Raw genomic sequence first — 14050 nt, 5'->3', positions numbered from 1 at the left:
GGATCTGTAGTGGGTAGTTCCGGCATGGGGTTGAATTCTTGGCCCGTGGCTACCTGGAATGGGGTGAACCCCGTGCTACTATGGACTGAGTTATTGTATGCTACCTCTGCAAACGGAAGAAGGTCAGTCCAATTATCTTGTTGGTGACTAATAAAACATCTTAAATATTGTTCTAATATGCTGTTCACTCTCTCCGTCGATCCGTCCGTTTGGGGGTGATTTCCTGACGACAACCCCTGGGTGGAGCCTAATAGGTTTAAAAACACCCGCCAAAATTTGGATGTGAACTGAACACCCCTATCTGAGATAATCCGTTGGGGAGCTCCATGAAGGCGATAGATGTGTATTAGAAACATCTTTGCCAATGCCTTGGCAGTTGGGATCTTTTGGCATGGGATAAAGTGAACCTGTTTGGAAAAAAGATCAGTTACCACCCAAATGACAGTATTTCCAGCACTTTCGGGAAGCTCCACTATAAAGTCCATAGAGATCTCTTTCCAGGGAGCAGAAGGGTCTGCTACTGTTTGTAAAAGTCCAGGATATTTTCCTTGTCTTCTCTTTGCAGCAGTACAGGTGGGGCAGCTCGCAACATAGCTTTCAATGTCCTTTTTGAGGGACGGCCACCAAAATTGTCTTTTGATGAGGTGCAGAGTTTTTACAAACCCAAAGTGTCGCGCTATTTTGGAGTCGTGGCAGCATTTCATGAGGTCCATTCTCTGGCTTGCAGGGACATAAAGTTTGTTCTCTACCCAAGCCAGTCCATCTTTGAGTAAACAAGTGTTTTTTTTAGCCTGGAGCCAGTCGTCCTTAAGTAGTGCTCCTTAAATATTGACGTCGTTCAGTCAGGGATGATTTTTTTTTCCTCTTGTGCCCGGGTGATTACTTTGGCTGCTAGTTGGGTCGGTTGGATCATCGGTTTTATAATCTCAATCTTTTTACTGTTGTATTGGGGTTTTCTGGACAGTGCATCTGCTAAGATGTTCTTTCTCCCAGGAAAATATTTGAGAGTGAAATTAAAACGTTTAAAGTATTGAGCCCACCTTGCTTGTTTTTGGGAGAGTTTCCGTGGATTTTTCAGGGCTTCCAGATTTTTGTGATCAGTCCATACTTCAAAGGGAATTTGGTTTCCTTCCAGGAAATGTCTCCATGCATATGTCTCTTTCTCCCATATGGCCCATCTTTGCTCGGTTTCCATCAGTTTCTTGGATGTATAAGCACATGGTTGTAATTGTCCACTTCCATTCTTTTGGAGGAGGACTGCTCCAACTGCAACATCACTAGCGTCTGCTTGGATGAGAAAAGGTTGTTCAGGATCTGGACGCTTAAGGACCGGTTCTGCTGAAAATAGACGTTTGAGTTTCTCGAATGCCACTTGGCATTCCATTGTCCAGATAAGGGGTTGCCTTGGTTTGGGTTTCTCCCTCCCCCTCTTTCGTTTTTAGCAAGTTCGTGATAGGGAGGGCGATATTTGCAAAAGCTGGAATGAATTGGCGATAAAAGTTCACAAACCCCAGGAAACTTTGCAGTTGTTTGCGGGTGTGCGGTGGGTCCCAGTCCAGTACAGCTTTTACTTTCTGTGGGTCCATCTCTATTCCCTCGTGGGATATTCTATATCCCAAATAGTCAATTTTTTTTGGGTGGAATTCACATTTAGAGAGTTTTGCATATAGTTTAGCATCTAAGAGGTTTGTGAGGACTGCACGAAGTAGCCTGATGTGTTCTTCCATCGTTTCCATGTAGATTAAAATATCATCAAGATACACTAGAACCCCTTTATATAAAAATTCATGATGGGTTTCATTGATCAATTGCATAAACACGGCAGGCACTCCTTGCAGTCCAAAGGGGAGCACTTTAAATTAGTAGCATCCCAGTGGTTTGTTAAAAGCTGTCTTCCACTCATCCCCTTCCTTTATTCTGATGTGGTAATATGCCTCTTGTAGGTCTAACTTTGAAAAAGAAATTCCTTTCGAGAGGTGGGTTAACATGTCCTTCATGAGGGGGAGTGGATACATATTCTCTGTGCAAATTGCATTCAATTTTTTGTAATTAACGCACAAGCGTGCTGAGCCATCTTTCTTTTTGCGGAATAACACTGGGGCAGCTATTTTGGGTCAGGCGGGTTCAATGAAACCCCTTTAAAAAATTTTGTCGATAAATGCTCTGAGTTCTTTTAGTTCTCTGGGAGACATGCAGTACATTTGTGGTTTTGGGAGTTTAGCCCCTGGTAGGATTTCAATAGCGCAGTCTGTGGCGCGATGGGGTTCATCACAAGCTTCCTCGCTAAATACTTGGGCCAGAACCTGGTACTCATTGGGGATGTTAATGGGTTCAGCCGACTGTCCGGTCATGGCTGACTCTCTGTTCTCTGTTCTTTATCCATTCCTCTGAGCTATTTGCAAATACTACATCTCTCTAGAATTGTATGGTTCCTCTCCTCCAATTTATTTTTGGATTCCATTTCCGCAGCCATGTGAGACCTAGGACTAGCGGCTCTTCCATTCCTGGGGCTACAGTGAATGTGAGCATCTCACTATGGTTCCCTAATCTTATTTTCAATGGTTCTGTGGTAAACCTAGCTGCCCCGTTGCTATAGTTCCATCTAATTGGCAGAAAGCGATGGGATTTTCCATTTCTTTCAGTTGGATCCCCAATTTCTCTGCAAGGGAGGGATTTATTAGGCATCGGGTGCATCCCGAATCCAGCAATGCTGCAACTTCCTCCCCCTTCCCTCGGCTGGAGATAAACAGTCTCAGGGGTAGAGTGATTGGTTCAACTTACCAGCGGGTCATCTTCCGGATTGCTTTCAGACTGGCTCAGGTCCCCTCAGAGCATTGGGTGTTCTTCCTCTCGGTTGGTGTGGGATCGGAGTCCCACATCTATTCGGCCACTCAGGCCAGTATCCTTTCCTCAAGGGCTGGATGTTCCAGGTTTCCCCCCTGCTGGGTGGTCTAGCTTTCTGGCAGGGGTTTTCGAATGGCATTCTGCTGTGTGGTGTCCCTCCTTTCCACACTTAAAGCAACCAGACATTCTTGGAGTCATGGTGGTTTGGGGTTTGAAAATTTCCCATTTCCCCAGGGGTGGGGATCTTTTCCAAGACTTGCCACTGCGGTACCAGTTACGAGTCATGTCTATCTCCGCCTCTTCTGCCATCATGTACCATTCATGCAGGAGGTTTGGGGCCCCATAGGCCAGGCAGGCAGTGTATAGGTCATCATTTAGTCCATCTTTGAACCAACAGACTAGGATATCCTCTGGCCAGTCGACTCGGCCAGCCAGGTCACAAAATGCCTTGGTGTATTCAGCTACCGGACAACCGCCTTGCTTTACAAACACTGATGTGGTCTCGGGCTTTCTATCGGTGAGAGGGTCTTCAAAACGGTGGCGTAGGGCCGTCATGAAGTGGACGAGGTTCCTTAATTCTGGGGCGTTGATGTTGTGGAGCATCACCATCCATCTGGCTGCTGCCCCTTCAAGGGCCAGGGTGACGATTCGTACTCGGGATCCCTGGGTTGGGAAATCCTGCCCATATTCTTGCATGTAGGTGAGCACTTGTGCCAGGAAAAATCCCAGTTTCTGGGGGTCTCCATCAAATTTTACCCCCAAGGGTGGGATCTTCCTCTGCAGTTGGATGTCTCTTGGTTGGCCAGGGTTAATCCCCTGATCCGGGGCGTTTAGGGGTCGGGTACCTGGTATGGCTCCTGGTCCTTCGGCTTGTCCCTCTGCCCGCTTAATTTCCGCTGGATCAGGGGTGGTAGCTCAGGTTCTCTCATTTTCTGGTTCCCTCACTCTCCTGCGGTGTTGCCCTGGTGCATCCCTCACCTCGAGGTTCTCCAGGGCTTCCCTCACGAGGCATTTTATGTACCGTCTCATTCAGTCATCAGCCGGTGGCTCCTCATCCCATTCTTCCTGATTCGATAGGGCCTCCAGCTCCAATTTCCACCCAGGTTTACGATTGCCAGGAGTGAAGCTTACTCCTCTGGTTCTTCCATCCCAGCTGTCTCTTTTTCCTACACCTATAGAACACCGGGGCTTGGTGGAGGTTTCGTAGGCAGCCTCTTTGTCTTCGATGGGGTGCACCAAGTCAGTATCTGGGTGGGTATCTGTCGACGTTTCTCCCCAGCATTCAGCTTTCCCCTGGTCCTTGCTGTCCTCAGACATTTTCCTTTCTTGCAGGGTCCCCTCGGTAGAGTGAAAGGTTTTTTTTTTTTTTTTTAAAGTTCCTCTCTGGGCTGACCTCTATTGCAGACACTGCTTTATGTCAGGCTACAGAACTTTTCCCATTCACTCAACTAGAATGAACTTCTGAAAACGTATCCAAACGTATCACAAAGGAATTCTTTATTGAGATGAGACAATTCCTGTAGGAGTTCAAAGCAGAGTCTGAGGTCTCTCAGGCATACAGGGATACATAAGGGAGTTTAGAACCCCGCCCCTTATCCCGATGTGTATTTAGTGAAACAAAAGCCAGTATGTTAATTCCTCCCCACCCCTCTTGTAAGGAACGATCTTTTCACAGTTTCCCAGGGCATACCTAATTCCCCCCCCGCCCCCTTTTTAGAACGAACAATTCAAGAGATTCCCAAAGTACAATCTCACTGTGGAATTTTTATGACCTTCTCATCTCCTGGTTGTGCCTCTCAGAGGTGATAGTTCTGGCCATCTGGCTTTTCTCCCTCCATCGTATCATGTGTGGGTTATACAAATTCAATATAAGATTAAATATATTCAGGTTACATCAAGAAAGGATTTCTTTATCAGCCTCTCCCCTCCCCTTTTCTTCTTCCATTGAAGAAATGACAGATACACGGATCTGACAGTATAAATCTAACTGCAATCTATGTATCACCAATTATTATACCTAGGGAACCCTTTGAAAATGTCCTATTTTCATGGAATTTCGAAATGATGCCAAGGGTGCACCAACTTGGTCTTAGAAAAAATCTGTTTCAAAAGTAGTAGACACCAAAGAAAAGTATTGCTGTTTGTTCCCTTTTCTCACTTCATGTTCATTAGAATATCCCACTTGGGATGAACATGCAGAATGGGCTGGTGCAGAAAAATTATGTACCGTATTTGCCGGCGTATAAGACGACCCGGCGTATAAGACGACCCACCACCACCACCAGAAACGCCTCCAGAAATCCCGGGCTGCAGCGGCAGGGCGGAGTGCCAGGGGCCGTGGGAAGAGCAGGAAGGCTGCAGCCTCGGGCGGAGCGAGGCGAGCGGGATGAAGCGGAAGCGACGCAGGGGATCCGGGAAGCCAGAGGCGCCTTCGCATGCGTCCAACAAGCATCCGAAAGCTGGCAGTGGATATACCGGCGTATAAGACGACCCCCCACTTGGAGGCATGTTTTTCGGGGCAAAAAAGTCGTCTTATACGCCGGCAAATACGGTAGGTATGGTAGATAAGTACTAGAACAGGTTTATGTTGTCTCTGCTCACTGCAATCATAGTTTATAGCTTGGTGCATCATGGAAAGTTACAAACTTGGAGTAAGAGGATAAACCATTGTTTGTGCAGTTACAAAGAAGCAGTTACTGATAGTTTCATTTAGCTATTCCTTAGTCTTATATTTGATTTTCTACTTTCAGAAATAGTATGATACTTATTAATACCTAATATTTTATCTGGTGAATAATGGTTTGATGGTCAGTGTACCATCTTCATTTATACTTTTGATAGGCATCACACTTGGAAATGCTGTAGAGGAAGCATAGGAACATAACTATAGCAATAATGGGCCAGAATAGGCATACAAGAAGTTGGGCAACACACCAAATGGTTTTGCCTCATATATGTTTAGCACATAGATATATAAAGAGTTTATAATTAGGCAGGCTGTTAAAAGCTTAATCATTCTCTCTCTTTTTGTTTGCTTGTTTGAGAGTGAGCTAGATTCATAATGTTGGCCCACAAGTAAAAGCTGTTTCAGTAATATTTCAAAGTTGATAGATTTTGCTGACTATGTCAATGATTTGTACAGAAATGCATAAGCTATTCCACTCATATAGGGAGACAGGAGGGAGGAGGAGGGGGAGGGGAAGTAGAGGGAGAAGATTGAATGGCAGTAATCCAAATAGGATTTCTCTAGAAGGCATTCCTTGTTATTTTGATCCAACCTATCTATAAAAACAGAGACATTGTGCTGGTAAAGGTCAAAGGTAGAATTCAATTTGCAGTTATCATGAGCAAATAGTACAATTGCATGTATCAAAATAATATTTTGTCTCACCATTTTGCACATTCTTATCTAGAAGTCTCCTGCCATCTAATGGAGGTTGGTTTGGGTAAGTTTATGGGACACAGTAAATTTGTATTAATTTGTACTAATGTCAGCAATGGAATCCCATGATTCAACTCAGATTATGGGTGTCAAACTTCATGTAGCTAAAGTAACATACAAAAGAGAAGTATCTAAGTTTGAGATCACAAAGTTGGAATCATCATCATCATTTAGAAGAAAAGAGTACATCAAAGAGACAGCATTTCATGACTGATAGTTGGGTTGAGCAATGGGTTAGAGCAGGGGTATCAAACTCAAGGCTCAGATCCAGCCACTGAGGTGTTTAGATCTGGCCCGTGGGGCCACCCTGGAAACAGTGAGGGACTGGCCTGCAGTGCCTCTGCCAGCGAAAAAGGAGCTCGGGAGCCTTTTTTTGCTGGCAGAGCGCTCTGGCCACCACAGGCACCCCCAACATGAGTGACATCAAGCTGGCTATGCCTATCCCAGCCACACTCATCCCGGGCCCCTGAGGTCAAACACAATCCTGATGCATCCCTCAATGAAATCGAGTTTGAAACCCCTGGGTTAGAGTATTCTAAAAGAGGGATCAGTTCATTGCCTGTTGCTGAAGAGCATCAGTGACATAATTTCAAGGCCTGTTGTGGCTTTCTAAACAGTATCTGGTTCCTCTGTATGAAAAATAATGCAAGGTAAGGGAGGTCTTTAACCTGAGGCTTTTCTTATTGGAACTGGCTCACTAAGAGGCTATGAACAGACGATGCTATCTCATTTTAGATGATCTGCTCCTTCCCTTAACATAGCTGTTCTTGTATATAGATTCAAAATCCATGGAATGATTTTGAATTTTTTGAAGTGGCACTTGTAACAGAAAATAATAATAGTGGTCCTCGTCTGAAGTCAGAAACAATACTTCCCTCCAACATTAAGAAAATGTCTTTTTTCTACTTCAACTTCTTATCTTGATTTATTTTCATTTCTGAAGAAGGCATAATTTCTCAGAGGAAAATGATGTACTACAAGTTCACCTTTAACATGTTAAATTTCTGGCACCATTCTAGGCTCAGTGCCACACTAAACTTTTTTATATTAAAATAAACTGAAAATCCATTTATTTTACTGAGCGTGTAGGGCATTCATTTAATCTACACATCTTGAAGCTGCCTATGGCCACACAAGATTAAAGCGTTCTCATATATTACATAATTATGACATTTTGAAGCATTAAATAGATGTCTTAAAGATACCAATATATGCATAATGCATTGGATGCCATTCTTTAAATAGTAAGCCAAACAGACCAAAGTTGACCATTAGATCAACTTTAAGCCAAACAGACCAAAGTTGACCATTAGATCATGCTAATTTGAGTGACTCATCCATTTATCTCCCTCCTCTCTTCCCCCAACCATCTCCCAGTAATGAGTAAATACCTCCTCTTTAAGAATTCATGAAAACTTTGGAATAAGTGTAAGATATGGTAAGTTATCCCAGATTTGATAGTTGGTATGTTACAGTGTCCTTTGTCACAAACTTTCCATTATAGTTCTGTAATATTGTTTTTGGTTGATCAGAAAAGAAAAGTTGGTGAAAGTAAACTGGTACAAGGTAGTAATGGTTTTGGATTGCAGGGTCACAAGGACAACTGGCCTGGGCCTGGGTTGGGGCAACTGCAGCTCCTGGGGCAAGCAACTCGAAAGTCAGGTGGTTCCGAGGCTGCTTACCACATGCAAGACTAGATGCAGGGCAGCCAAAAAGACAGGAATGGTGAGCAGGGAGGGGAGGAGATAGGCAGGCAGGGATGGGTGTGTGGGTTGGAGGTAGTCTATTATGTTACTGAAGCTTATGGCTGGGAGCAGTGGTGGGATTCAAAAATTTTTTACTACCGATTCTGTGGGCATGGCTTGGTGGGTGTGGCAGGGGAAGGATACTGTCAAATCTCCAGTCAGAGGTGGTATTTGCTGGTTCTCCAAACTACTCAAAATTTCCGCTACTGGTTCTCCAGAACTGGTCAGAACCTGCTGAATACCACCTCTGGCTGGGAGGGACCAAGCTGGAAATAGCTTAGCTTGATGCAGGTTCTCAACTAACTACCAGTAAAATTTGCTTAACAACAGCAAAGGGATTGGCAGGATTCCAGTTGCTAAAGGTCATGTGCATTTACAGCTGCATCACTTAGCAACTGAAATTCCAGTCCAAATCGTGGTTCTAAGTCTAAGGCAATTTGTACTGCCAAAAATATTGCCCACTGAATACTTGAGGTTATCTATCATATGGAAAAATCTGCTGGGCTTGAGACTCCATTCTTCTTGCATAGAAATTCTCACTGAATGCTAGATGGTGGCAGCATTTTACTCTATAGGTATTATTTCCAACTACTAAAATCACTGTTGTAGATTCCAGTGCAGAGATTCTGTACATTCATGGGAGTGAGGAGTGGAGAGACTATTCACTTGAGGCCAGAGCATCAATGATAAAATGTACATCATAATAAACACATGCTGTGACATTGACTGCAAATACAGAAGAGCTGGAGATTGCATTGAAACATCACAATGCAAGTTTTGTCATTTTGGTATCACTGTGGCTAGTGGCAGATGCTTCTGACCAAAAAGTTGGGATTCAAGGTGAGACTTGAAGGAATATAGATTTTTGTTTTCAATTTCAGCATAGTGGGAATAAAATTAAGCAAGAATTCCTGTGAATGAGAAAGTTACAGAGCTTCATCATCACAGACAACTAAGTCAATGTTCTGTAATTTCAGTTGCAACTGAATCACAAATAATTGGTTTGCATAAGGAGGATTGAAATCACAGGAACATAGTGATAGAGTTGCATCGAATCTAAATTTGCTTTGTGCCGGAGTGTGGTAGGACTCGAAATCTTACTTCTTATTTGCTTTCATCATATTTTTATTATATGTGCTTTGTTGGAACCTTTGCTAATGGCAGCAGCCACAGAATTTGTAAGGCAATATTGTTCCTTTCAAGATATCAATATTTCCTAATGCTAATCTGAAAGCTACATAACATGTTCTGTAAAATAGAATTTTTTTGGAAAACATATAGTTGGATATTGGCAAAAGCACCTACATCTGGCAAGATCATAAAATCTTCCAAGATACTGGCATTTTTGACAAGATCTTGTGAGATTTTGGAAAGTTCCCTTTAAGGAAAGTTTCTTTTTGGACAGTCAGATGCTTTTTGGATTACACAGAAAGTACTGTAATTCTACAGTGAGACCATTTTAGTTTTTAGTGCCTGGACATTGTACAGAGCCATAAAACACATACACACACACACACGCACATGTGCACAGAGGCACAGAAACAAATGACCCAGATAACAATTTGATTAAAATTTGTATTTGTAAAAGTGCACACACCAGAGGTGGTATTCAGCAGATTCTGGCCAGTTCCGGAGAACCAGTAGCAGAAATTTTTAGTAGTTCAAAGAACCGGCAAATACTACCTCTGACTGGCCCCACCCCCATCTATTCTCTGCCTCCTGAGTCCCAGCTAATCGGCTGGGTCTTCTTTTGTTGCCCCGCATAGAAGAACAGGACTGGAAAGCAGGTTAGTGGGGTGGGGAGGGAGGGAGGGAATGGAGATTTTACAGTATCCTTTCCCTGCCATGCCCAACAAGCCACACCACACCCACCAAGCCACACCAACATAACCAGTAGTAAAAAAAATTTGAATCCTGCCACTGACACATACACTTTGCATTGTTTACATTTTTAAAACATACATGTGCACATAGCATCTAGCATACAGTACTGTTTCTGTTCCATATTCATAGACTTGAAAACCTGCATTCCCATTGGTCCGTTTCAACCACTACCTGATTGGACAGCCTGGGCGGTTATGATTGGCTCGCTAAGAGTCTGCTGCAATTGGTCAAAACCAAGCGTGGGAGACTTGAAGCAGTGTCATTGGCCGCCAAGCCGCGGCAAGCTCTATAAAAGAGCCGCCGTGGCTGCTATTATTTTAGACTCATTCCTGCCGATAAATAAAGAGCTGTTGTTACTGAACTGAAGTCTCTTGTCTTTATGAGCCTGACCTTCCGAACTTAACACTGGCGATGAAGGTGGGATAGAGAAGACAACGAGACAATCCAGCACGTGGCAAACGGCGCGAAACAACCATCAAGATGGCCAGCAACGCCACACCACCCACTCCCTTTAATCCGGCTACTGAGGACTGGGAGTCCTACATTGATCGGTTCCAGATGTTTTTGGAATGCAGCAACCTGAAGGACGCCAACAGCAACCGGAAACGAGCTGTATTTTTAACACACTGCGGGCCCGCCGTATTTAAAATGGCCAAAGCTTTGGCAAAACCGGCAGGCGTCAAGGCAATGGACTGGGACGACCTCGCACCCATCCTCCGAAATCACTATGCTCCAGCCGTGCCCACCCTCATTCGCCGGCATGACTTTTACCAAAGAGAGAGTGAGGGCGAGAGCATCAGTGAATTCGTGGCTGATCTAAGGGACCTAGGAGGGTTGTGCGGATTCACCGACCTAGAAGAGGCCATGCGAGACCGGGTCATCCTTGGCCTAAAAGACCCCACACTACAAAGCAAGTTGATGGCAAAGGGCAGTATCTCCCTCGCCGACACCATAGCTGAAGCAACTGCCACAGAAGCCACCCGCAAATCAGTGGCTCGAATGCGGCGAGCAAACAGAACCGACCGCCATCCTGTCAACGAAACAGCTCCAACATCGGAGAAACACACCACCTCCACCCACCACGGCAACATCGAATCCCCCTCTGACAGCGACTACGAGGAGGAAGAAATCCACCGGCTCCATTCGGAACGTGATCGATGAGACCGGCGGGGTCGTAAGTCAGGGTTCCAGTGCGCCGGATGTGGAGGTGATCACCCCCGCTCTGAATGCCGTTTTCTTGACGCCATTTGTCGACATTGCAAAAAGCGGGGGCACATCACAAAAGTATGCCAAAATAAACGCAACCACAGTCCCCGGCATCGAGGCGGCAGCCATAGATGACGAGACGGCACCGCCCCAAAGCATCGGGATCACCAGACTGACAGCCGATGGAGCCAAGATGGCCGGACCAAGTGATTTAACGAGGCGCCGCGAAAAGAAGAGACCCATCAAACGGTTGTCATTGGCCATTCTTCTACCATAGACACCTCCAATTCGGCATCAGCATAGCGCCCGGGGTCTTTCAAAGCCTCATGGAAAGGATTCTGCAAGGCATCAAGGGAGTAGTGCCGTATTTTGATGATGTATTAGTGGCAGCTACCAATAAGAAACAACTAGAAAAACGCCTAAGGGCTGTACTCCAAAAATTTAAAGACTCTGGCTTGAAAGTTAAAAAAGAGAAATGTCAACTATGCACCGAGAGGGTCGAGTTTTTGGGGTACCTCCTAAACAAACACGGAATTCACCCCACCGAGAAAAAATTAAAGCCATCAAGGAAGCCCCCAGACCGAAAAACAAAGCGGAGCTTCAGGCATTTTTAGGACTCATTAACTTTTATAATGTTTTCCTACCCCAAAAGGCGACCGTGGTGGAACCATTGCATAGACTATTGGACAAAACCGCCTCCTGGACTTGGGGAAAATGGGAGGAAAACGCCATTCAACAAATAAAAAACCTCTTAATTTCTGACGCAGTCCTCATCCAGTATAGTGAAACTCTACCACTAACGATGACATGTGATGCATCACCTTTCGGAGTGGGGACAATCCTCAGTCATACCTTACCAGATGGAAAAGAGGCACCCATTGCCTTCTTTTCGAGAACCCTGTCCAAGCCGGAAAGAAACTACAGCCAGCTGGACAAAGAAGCCCTAGCAATCATCTCCGGAGTGAAAAGGTTCCACGAATACGTCTACAGTAGGACCTTTTCAATCATTACCGACCATAAACCCCTGCTAGGCATATTGGTGGGCAACAAGGCCACCCCCAACATCCTATCACCTCGAATGACGAGGTGGTCTGAATTCTTGGCCGCCTATAATTACCAGCTCACACACCACCCGACAAGGACATTTTGCACGCCGATGCCTTAAGCCGCTCACCCCTTCCGGACGTGCAAGACGACCCAGCACCCACCACACAAGTCCTCCAAATAGAAACTCTACCCAGCCCACTCCTCACCGCGCCAGACATTGCCTGCGAGACAAAAAAAGACAGGCGGCTGGTGCGAGTCTTGAGCTGGGTAGAACGGGGTTGGCCGGAAAATGACAAAGACAAACGTTTTAAAGCCTTCAGAAACCGGCAGACTGAACTCTTTGCTCAAAAAGGATGCATACTGTGGGGAGATTGGGTGGTGATACCAGAAACATTGCAAACCGCAGTATTGGACTTGCTGCATGAAGGGCACCCGGGCATCGTCCGGATGAAAGCCCTGGCAAGTAGTTACACTTGGTGGCCAGGGATGGACAAGCAGATCGAAACATGGGTAGCCGCATGCAACAGCTGTCAACAAACGCGATCCCCCCCACAGCACCACCCCTGGAATGGGAAACACCCAGAGGTCCCTGGTCACAAATCCACCTTAATTTCGCCGGCCCCACTCAGGGACACACATTTCTGATAACCGTTGATGCCTATTCAAATTGGCTGGAAGTTTGCACTATGAAAAAAACAACCACAGAGGCCGTCATAGCTAAACTTAACAAACTTTTTGCCACACACGGGTTGCCAGATGTGATAGTGTCTGACAATGGGCCACAGTTCACGGCATTGGCATTCGAACAATACCTGGTTACCCGGGGCATCAGACATGCATTAACTTCGCCCGCTCACCCGGCTGCGAATGGGCGGGCGGAACGAATGGTTCAGTTTACAAAAAAAAACTATTCAAAAAATTGAAGACGGCAATATCCAGGAAAAAATCAATAAAATGCTGCTGATACAACATATCACGCCTAAAACAACCACTAACAAATGCCCAGCAGAACTACTCATGGGCAGAAGACTCCGCTCGCCACTAGACCGTTTGCATCCCACATATAATCCAGAGAAACCCCCAGGCTCCACTAGCCGACATCGCGCATTCAACATTGGCGACTCCGTCTTCGCGAAAAGTTTCACCGGGGACCCTCTCTGGGTACCCGCACGCATCACCCAAATAACCGGACCCCGGTCATACCACCTAGAAACAACCTATGGACGGAGCTGGAAGCGCCACATCGACCAGCTCCGGTCAAGGCTAGCCAGCACAGACTTTAATAAAGAGATCAGAGGGGGGACCCCAAACATTGAAAAAGGAAAAAACTCAACGCAAGCAGACTACCCCCCCCCAGACAGAAGCCAAACAAATAACCAACCATACTCACCTGAAAACACAGAGCCATTGCAGATGGGTGCTTCACCTGAAAGGAGTGGCCAGACAAGCTCGACCAGCCCAGAAAATCCAGGCGGGAGCAGCAGAGCGAACGACTCGACCAACCCGGGTGAACCAGGCGGGAGTCGCAGCTATAGGCCCGGCTCACCCTTCCAGGCGGTTCCATCGGGAGGTTTGAGAGTGACGCGGAGCCCATCCGAACCTGCCGATGACCAGAGACTAAATGAAGCGCGCAGGTCAAGTAGGCAGGTACGGAGACCCACCTACCTACGCGACTACGTCACCCCGCCCCTTGGACAATACCAAGAGGGGAGGGGTGTTCCATATTCATAGACTTGAAAACCTGCATTCCCATTGGTCCGTTTCAACCACTACCTGATTGGACAGCCTGGGCGGTTATGATTGGCTCGCTAAGAGTCTGCCGCGATTGGTCAAAACCAAGCGCGGGAGACTTGAAGCAGTGTCATTGGCCGCCAAGCTGCAG

The sequence above is a fragment of the Notechis scutatus genome, chromosome Z (genome assembly GCF_049901735.1).
Source record: "Notechis scutatus isolate UNSWTSFEM ecotype Mainland chromosome Z, rNotScu1.2, whole genome shotgun sequence".
Lineage (NCBI taxonomy): Eukaryota > Metazoa > Chordata > Lepidosauria > Squamata > Elapidae > Notechis > Notechis scutatus.
Note: the sequence above shows the minus strand (reverse complement) of the source record.